Source organism: Triticum aestivum, chromosome 1D (genome assembly GCF_018294505.1).
Source record: "Triticum aestivum cultivar Chinese Spring chromosome 1D, IWGSC CS RefSeq v2.1, whole genome shotgun sequence".
Classification (NCBI taxonomy): domain Eukaryota; kingdom Viridiplantae; phylum Streptophyta; class Magnoliopsida; order Poales; family Poaceae; genus Triticum; species Triticum aestivum.
Genome location: NC_057796.1, coordinates 54,182,088 through 54,190,453, shown reverse-complemented (window position 1 = coordinate 54,190,453; position 8,366 = coordinate 54,182,088). Strand labels below are relative to the sequence as shown.

Sequence of the window (8,366 nt, the reverse complement as noted above, 5' to 3'; positions counted from 1 at the left end):
TTTTCTCTTCCGACATCTTAGTCGTGTGGGGGTGCCTGATCTAGAGTTCGATGGTGTATTCGGGGTGCTGCCCCGACCAGATTATTTCAATGGCAATGGCTTCGTCTTTGGTAAGCTACTTTGAAGGTCCGCAAAACTGCATATCAACAATGGAGCCGCATCAAGCCCGGATGAAAAGGTGATTCGTCGCATTTTCCTTTGATGGTTGTTGCAATGGTGCCGGAGGGAGGTGACGGCATTGTTGGAATCATGCTCATGGGATTCGTCGATTTTAATTCTAATTTTCGTTCTTGGCTGACGGTCTTTTATGCAAAGATTAGTGTGTTCTATTATCTTTCTAGTTTTGTCAAGTCGATCTCAAATAGAGTCGAACTGAACTGCTAGACTACGTTGAGTGATGAACTCAATGATTCAAAAAAAAAACTAAGAGATGTCTACGATGGCTAGCTTGTACCTTGTCCTTTCTTATAAGAATGAAAAATGTATTACCATGCAATGTTTTTGTTGTTGTTTCACAGTTCTGTATCTATAGCTGCTTTTCATGGTCTATTTATGCATAATTACACCACGCGTGCTCCATTTCTGTTTGGTATTTACCGAAAAAGGCTTTCGCCCCGCTTTATATTATAAAGTAAATTGCCCGAGCCAAATATCCAACAAGGTTCACACAAACACACATACACAAGTCTCACACACAAATAAGAGCGAAAGGGTTAATGCTGAGAGCACAGGTCAACAAGGCCTGAAAACAAAGCAACACACTCAGACACAGCAACACGTGCAGCATGTCTAATCGGGCTCCGGCGGAGGGGGCGGAAGAGGTGGCGCCATGCGGAAGGCCATCGAGCGAAGTTCAGCGAGGAGATTGTTGATGACGTCCCGGTCCTGGGAGCGGCTAAGCGGCCGCCAAAGCTGTTTGGTATTTATGTTGCATGATAGTCAGCTCCACATCCGTCGGGTCCAATTCTGACTCCAAATGGGTCCATGTAATAATTCATGAATTCAGTTGGAAAGGATCCTTGTACTGGCAACTCGCTGGCCGCAAGAGAGAAAATAAGTTTTGTTTTTCTTTCTTTTTTCCATTTGATCCAAAAAAATGGATCGGGTTCTATTATCAAGAGCTAACGGAGCAAAAACAAAGAAAATAACAAGACCATGAATGAGCGAACAAGCTACAGCGGTGCCGTGAATTAGCACAGGTGGCCAAGAGAAGTAACCCGGCCAAGTACGCATGTGAGCATGTCCTCGTCAAATGCTTGCACATGTGCCTTACATATGTCTCTAAGACGAAATTCCATGTTCGCACATACAACTGGACACTAGAGATTATCCATTCGCCCGCGTGTTTTTACAGCCGCTGAGCAGCGAACCAACGTGGTGTGAACCACAGAAATTCGTTAGAAAGTTCAACCAAGATCAATTAATGAAATGAAGATTCTCAGTGATAGAGCCATCTTATTATTGTCTTGATTGCCGTATAAAAACAGCCGCGCACATATGATTCCATTCCATTGACCGATGGAATATTGGAAGATTCACACTGTCCTACAAGACATGCAGACACGATCATGTCACATTATTGAACGGAGAAAACAGATCGTAATAACTAGCAAGAGTAGTAGCATGCATGTATAGAGTTACGGACCACCCTAGCAAATGTGCAGCTGAACATACTTTTGGCGTCGTGGTTAAGGATGTGTTTGGCCATGCATGGATTATCATACTACCTCCTTGACATGATTTATTGCCATGCATTACACATAATACCATAATATTTATTATGATACGATATTATGATATCATACTCGCTCATGCTCTAAGGCTGTTTGTAATGGGTAGTCTCATAAGTTAGTATCATACATATGATACTACCTCCCTAATATATCATATATTAGTACCATAGATGACATTATTTATAGCCATGCATTACGCATAATAGCATAACATTTATTATGATATGATATCATGATATGATACTCAACCCTCTCTTTCTTCATTTAATTGTATGTCACCTCATCAAAATTACTTAGTTGGCATGCATAATACTAGATATGATACTACCATTACGACCAACCTAAGGCAACCAGTCTCTGAATGGTCCGAGCACATGTAGTAATGATCAGATATACTTCAGAACAGGTTGATAGGGCATAGTCGTCCAGCGAGGGATCTGGCTTGAAACCTTACACGTCGCTCGGGGACTTTGCCCTAACTGTAGTCGAAAAGGGCTGACAACTCGGTTGAGGGGTTGGGGGGGGGGGGCTATCATGGATACCCCACCTTGAGCTAAGCTTGCTCGGACTGGAGAGCTAGATGACCATGCTCTGCACCACGGGACAGTGATGGTTGCCGATTCATTTTGTTATGCAGAGGTCTCATATATGTTCAGCACAGTTGTATCATCTTGATATAAAGATCGAATGGAAGTGTCATTTATCAAAAAAGAAACTATTGAGAATTACTTTGTCTCCTTCTTCCCTGGAAGAAATACCGAGCTCATTTTGTACTTGTTAATTAGCGAACTGCCCAATCAATAATCAGGAAATATATCATGCAAATTATACACGCAAGACTTGACTGGATGTATTGAAAAATTAATTTTACTCTGACTTGGAAGGATGAAGGAAAAAACTACCATATATATACACATCGGCTAGTCAAATGAAGGAAAATTCCGCCATGATAGTTATACCATCTGCATACCAGTAGTTGTTTATGTAGAATATCAAGACCTAGTAGCTAATTAGAGAGCTATTGCATTAACTCCCAAAAGACTTTACCTAAGAAAACTCTCAAACGACTTGTGCCAATTTAAGTGGCATGATCAACGAAATTACACTCAACCAGACTCTTGCGAGACATTATTCGCAAAAAAAAGACTCTTGCGAGACATTCACACATTGAGTGGATTCATCCGTACATATCGTGTTGTTTTCTAGTAATATATATTTTTGTGCATTTTTCATTAACATATATAGTTTGGGCAGATACATGTTTTTTAGGTGAGCTACTGCGGATATTTATTTTTTTGCGGGTTGAACTATTGCAGATACTAGCCAGCCTGAACCATGTACAAGCGGACCACAACATATGTCACTTGACAGGAGAATAGTATATTTTCTCTATGTTTAGCCATGTTCAGGGAACTGAACTTTAGGGTGCATTACTGAGAGGTAGAAACAACATCTAAATCTACTTTCGAATAATTATCCATTTACTGTGCGTATGTAGCTAGGTTGCTCATAGGTTGTTCGTGCCTTTTGGTCTGTTTGGACTTCATCCAGTTTCACTTATTTCCATCTGAACCGCTGTTCTGTTATAATTATAAATAATAATGGAACCCAGCTCCCATTTGGTAGGCATATGCAAAAAAAAATCCCTGTAACTCTGAACTGCTTATGTGATATATGTATAGACTGGGCAAAAATCCTGGTCAAATTGAAGATTTAATGACAGTGGCACTCGTATGAATTTATGCATGTATACATCAGTCTAATTAATCAGTTTTATAAATAGATCATATATAATATTTCCTCAAGAGATGTCATGATCGTCCTAATTAAATGCAATTTCTAGGTTTTTTCATGCGTAAGCCTATAAGAAGCGAACTTTTGTCAAGCATTTGGCAATCCACAGCTCAAACTTGCTGAACACGCCTAGTTAGGGATCAAGGCCTCTCTTACTCCAAACAACATGCCGCCCAAGTCGAAGGGTGAGCTAGCTAGTTAACCTCCAGATATCATAGTTTCGTTCATTAACCAATTAAATTAAAGTTTATATCTTTTTATTGCCATGCAGCGCCGAGTAATAGAGGTCCTATGCCTGGACTGGAAACTTATGCGCAAGGTTCTCATCGACTCTATCTTCATCGCAGCCTCTCCAAATTTAGCCTTATGTTACATTGAAAAGCATAACTGATCTCCTAACATCTTAATCACATGCATGAATGCAAACTGATTGCTTTTCATATCCATGTAGTACTAGTGTTTGATTGATTTTCATATCCGTGTAGTACTAGTGTTTGATTGATTGATATTGCCGTGCAGGGAAACCACCAGCGCCTGTGCAGAAACCACCTGCTTCTAATGGTGGTTAGTAGTACTCCAGCACTCGAGATTACATTACTTTAGTCTCTAAGTAAGAGTAGTAGCTACTGAGCTAACGTACCGATCGTCGTGTGCATGCATGCATGCACCGTCGTCGATGTGGGCCTACCTTTTTGATCTAGCTTCTTTTCCTCGTTCTCCAAAAGATTTCTGTTGCACTTTCTCTTGACATGACCAATTGTTGTGCGTGCAGAAAAGAAGAAAGATAAAGCACTAAGGAACAAGCCGGATAAAAATGGTAGATATATATTCGTCTGCATATAATTCATGTGGCGCTGCAGAAACCTGACATACAGAAAATTTATTTTAATTTCAGGCAAGGATACAAGTACTTCCAATTAATCGGCAATTCAGGATCCAGATATAAAATAATTCTCTTGTTTGGATTGATCGATGCCGAAGAAGAATGATATGAGAATCTACTGCAGACTTGCTAGTATTTATTAGTAAATGTTAAGAGGTGGAAAGGAAATATGGATCAATCTAGTGTTAGTAGTTTGTACGTGCTTGCTTGGTGCATTTGTACACTGTCCTAAGTTCATATGTTGGTCTTGTATTCACATGTATTAATAAATTGGGATTGTATTGAGTTTTATCTTCTTTTTTGGCGTGGAGTTTATTTTATCCTTTTTTTGTTAAAACCTGTGAATTTTATCTTGAGCGGTATCAGTCTGGATCTTTGACAAACTCTGCATAACATGAATAAATATTCTATCACATCATGAGTTCTCACGAATTGAATACACTTTCTGGAATTTTATGTAATTAACTAGGCAATTACCCGCAAAAAAAGGCAATTGCCTCATGCATTGCAATAGACGCTTGAACATCAGCGGCACTAAAATTTTAATTACTAGTTTTGTACACAATAGCCACGATTTACCTATAGTTTTATCATTAATATGATTGTGTGGCTGACAGATAGACTTCAATTGCCGCTTGAACCATCACTTATTGGCTTAGCAAGGAAAACATGACTTTATTTGTTAAGCCAATATGATGTGGGGCAAGTTGAGATGGTTTACAGGACAACCAGTGAGGAAAAACCAATGATTGTGGCGGGGGGGGGGGGGGGGGGTCAAAGGTGAGAGGGGTGAGGGGGATACCCATAGGTCCGGTGAAGGAAGGAGCGAAAGAGGGAACACTATTACAAAATAATATTACCAAGGTTTTTTCGGTTGGAGAATATGTTAGTGCACACCGATTACCAGTAATAGCAGTCAAAATAATGCCCTGAATTATTAAATAAAATTTTAAATTTTGAAAACATTTGATCTCTTTCTTTTAATCTAAGCAAACTTTGCCAAAATCGGTGGGGGTACAGGAGGTGCCCTGTAGAGCCGTCACCCAAGAAAAGAAACCCGTGAGTAATACCACAACAAATTACTTCACAATGTAAGCATATGTTCTGTCGCTTGGTGCCTTTCTAATATATAGTCACAATCTTTTACTATGATGAATATACCATATAGGTACAATGTTTACACATTTTGCACTAGTGCAAGTCTAACTCATTTTCCGCTAATTCACTTGTCAATATTTATCATTGACACTACTACTTTAGTATTTGTCCCGTATCCAGTGAAAATTATTTTTTCCTCGATAAAGGTCATTTTTATTAACACGAAATGTAGCCCTAAGGGGATACTACACATGATGGGCAACCACACGACCTCGGCAAGACTACGGTGGAAAGCACATTTATTCACCCGGACGCCGCTCCCACCACCACAACGACGCACCACAGTAGACAAAACCTAACCCTACCTACTAGGCCAGAACAGAAGAACGGGATCCCCCCTCCCTCCTGCCGTCGGAGTGCCAAGCGGAGGGAGAGGGACCGGCGCCCTCGCCAGCGGAGATCGGGTATGGAAGTTGGTCACCGCCTGTCTCCTGAGAGAATAGACAGGGCGAAAACTCAACGGGGGAGTTAAACCACTATGGCCTTGTAAAGGGATATTAACGTTTGATACCTTTCTACTATATAATCCCAATCTTTTGCTGTGATGAATATACCATATAGTTGCAATGGTTACACAGTTTGGACTAGTGCAAGTCTAACTCATTTTTCGCTAATTCACTTTCCCATATTTCTTATTGACACTACTACTTTATTATGTGCCACATATATGTGAAAATACATTTTTCTTGATAAAGAGTGCTTTTGTTAACTCAAGATGTAGCATTAGGGGGATGCTATGCATGATGCATGGACAACCACCTGGCCACTGCATAACTACGATGGAAATGTGAAAAATACATTTTCTTGATAAAGAGTGCTTTTATTAACTCAAAATGTAGCATTAGGGGGATGCTATGAATGATGCATGGACAACCACCTGGCCTCTCCATAACTACGATGGAAAGCACATTATGGTTGAAAATTCAGTTACCATATATAATGTGCCTTCAATCGTAGTTATGCAGTGGTCAGGTGGTTGTCCATGCATCATGCATAGCACCCCTAATGCTACATTTTGAGTTAATAAAAGCACTCTTTATCAAGAAAAATGTATTTTTCATATATACGGTTCATTTTTTCCGTTTCAATAATGCGACATGGTCGAGTCAATGCATGCTTTGTCGGACTGGGAACCATCATATCCACTTGTCCATGGATCAATGGATTAAATACTGATTTGCATACCTGTTTTTCTACTGTAACAGTAATCAAGCCAATAATAATAAGATTTCTCTGTCATTGGCAATCTTTGTCCCATTAACTGATCTCAGTTGAACGTTCTGTGCTGAGCTGATTGTGATTTCACTCGCTGACTTCATACTCCGCGGCTGTGCACACGTACACACGTCCAAATAGATACATATACATTCCACCTGGTTTTACGTCCCTAAGTTGTAGAGGCCACTTAGAAAACTCCATCTTCTCACGTTCAATTGGAATGTATATCAATTTGGACGTGTGTACGTGTGCACAGCCGTGAAGTACGAAGTCAGGGAGTGAAATCACAACCAGCTCAGCACAGAAAGTTCAGCTGAGATCAATTAATGGGGCAAAGATTGCCAATGACCGAGAAATCTTATTATTATTGGCTTGATTATTATTACAGTAGAAAAACAGGTATGCAAATCAGTATTTATTCCATTGATCCATGGACAAGTGGATGGTTCCCTGTCCGACAAAGCATGCATTGACTCGATCATGTCGCATTATTGAAATGAAAAAAAAAATGAACCGTAATAATAAGTTGTACTCACTCCGTTCCTAAATATAAGTCTTTGTGAAGATTTCACTACAAACTACATATGGATGTATATAGACATATTTTAGAGTGTAGATTCACTCATTTTGCTCCATATGTAATCCATAATGGAATCTCTTAAAAGACTTATATTTAGAAACGGAGGGAGTAGAGGTCACATGTATGCAACTAATCAAGGAGTCATCGACCACTCGCATTCTAGGGAACGTTCTGCCGAGCATACTATTACTTCTCGTCTTCTAAGACACCAAATACTACATAGAAAGGGAGTTGATGGATATAGAGGTTGTGGCAGTAGGCTATGTTCCATATTTATATATGGTGCGTCAAAAGATCAGAAAAATATTCGCACAATTGTACTGTCTCCATTCGGGTTTATAAGTCGAATGAGGGATTTTCTCTTCATTTTGACTAACGAAAGATATGCTATATGCTAAAAAAAATCTTTAGATTCGTTGTCGTATGAAGTTTCTGTAGGTATTGCATCACCTTACATTTGAACCAGACCCTTGTTGAAATACATGACCATAGGCAGTTTCTAGAGTCCTTATTAATGAAGAAACCCTACCTCGGTTTGGATTCGGCCCGCTCTTAGGACTAGCCAAATTTTCCCTGCCCAACCATAAATATTGTCACAGGGGTTCGTTTAGGTCGGATGTGTTTATCTAAGACTCAACACAACTGCAACTGTGTGTACTTTGTTTGTGCCTAACACAAACCAAAACCACTTTATCTATATTCACAATATCCAGATTACATAGTATAGTTCGATTGCTTCAAGAAATTAGACCTTCATGGTGATGTTGATCGTGCTCCGGCCCGGTCAATAAAAACTATGGAGTTAGTTTAGCGATTACATAGGCGCAACATCGTCTCACATTCTAGTCGGATCTTCAAAGTCAACTCCAGCCAAATCAACATGTATTTCTCTTCGAAAGATCGGGACACCCTTGTACATAATACATGCCATGGATAGGAGGAGAAATGGAGATGGAAGGTGGCCCTTGGGGGAGGGTGATGTGACGGGTTCTCCAACCTG

General features: G+C 39.9%; 1 long non-coding RNA gene across 1 annotated transcript; it reads left to right on the top strand.

Annotated features, from left to right (window-relative positions):
• The first annotated feature begins 3,635 nt into the window (after positions 1 to 3,635).
• LOC123165059 (uncharacterized) lies at positions 3,636 to 4,696 on the top strand. Its single transcript, XR_006482749.1, has 5 exons — positions 3,636 to 3,712; positions 3,799 to 3,846; positions 4,047 to 4,091; positions 4,300 to 4,344; positions 4,423 to 4,696. It is a non-coding gene; the product is annotated as an uncharacterized lncRNA (long non-coding RNA).
• The last annotated feature ends 3,670 nt before the right edge of the window (positions 4,697 to 8,366 follow it).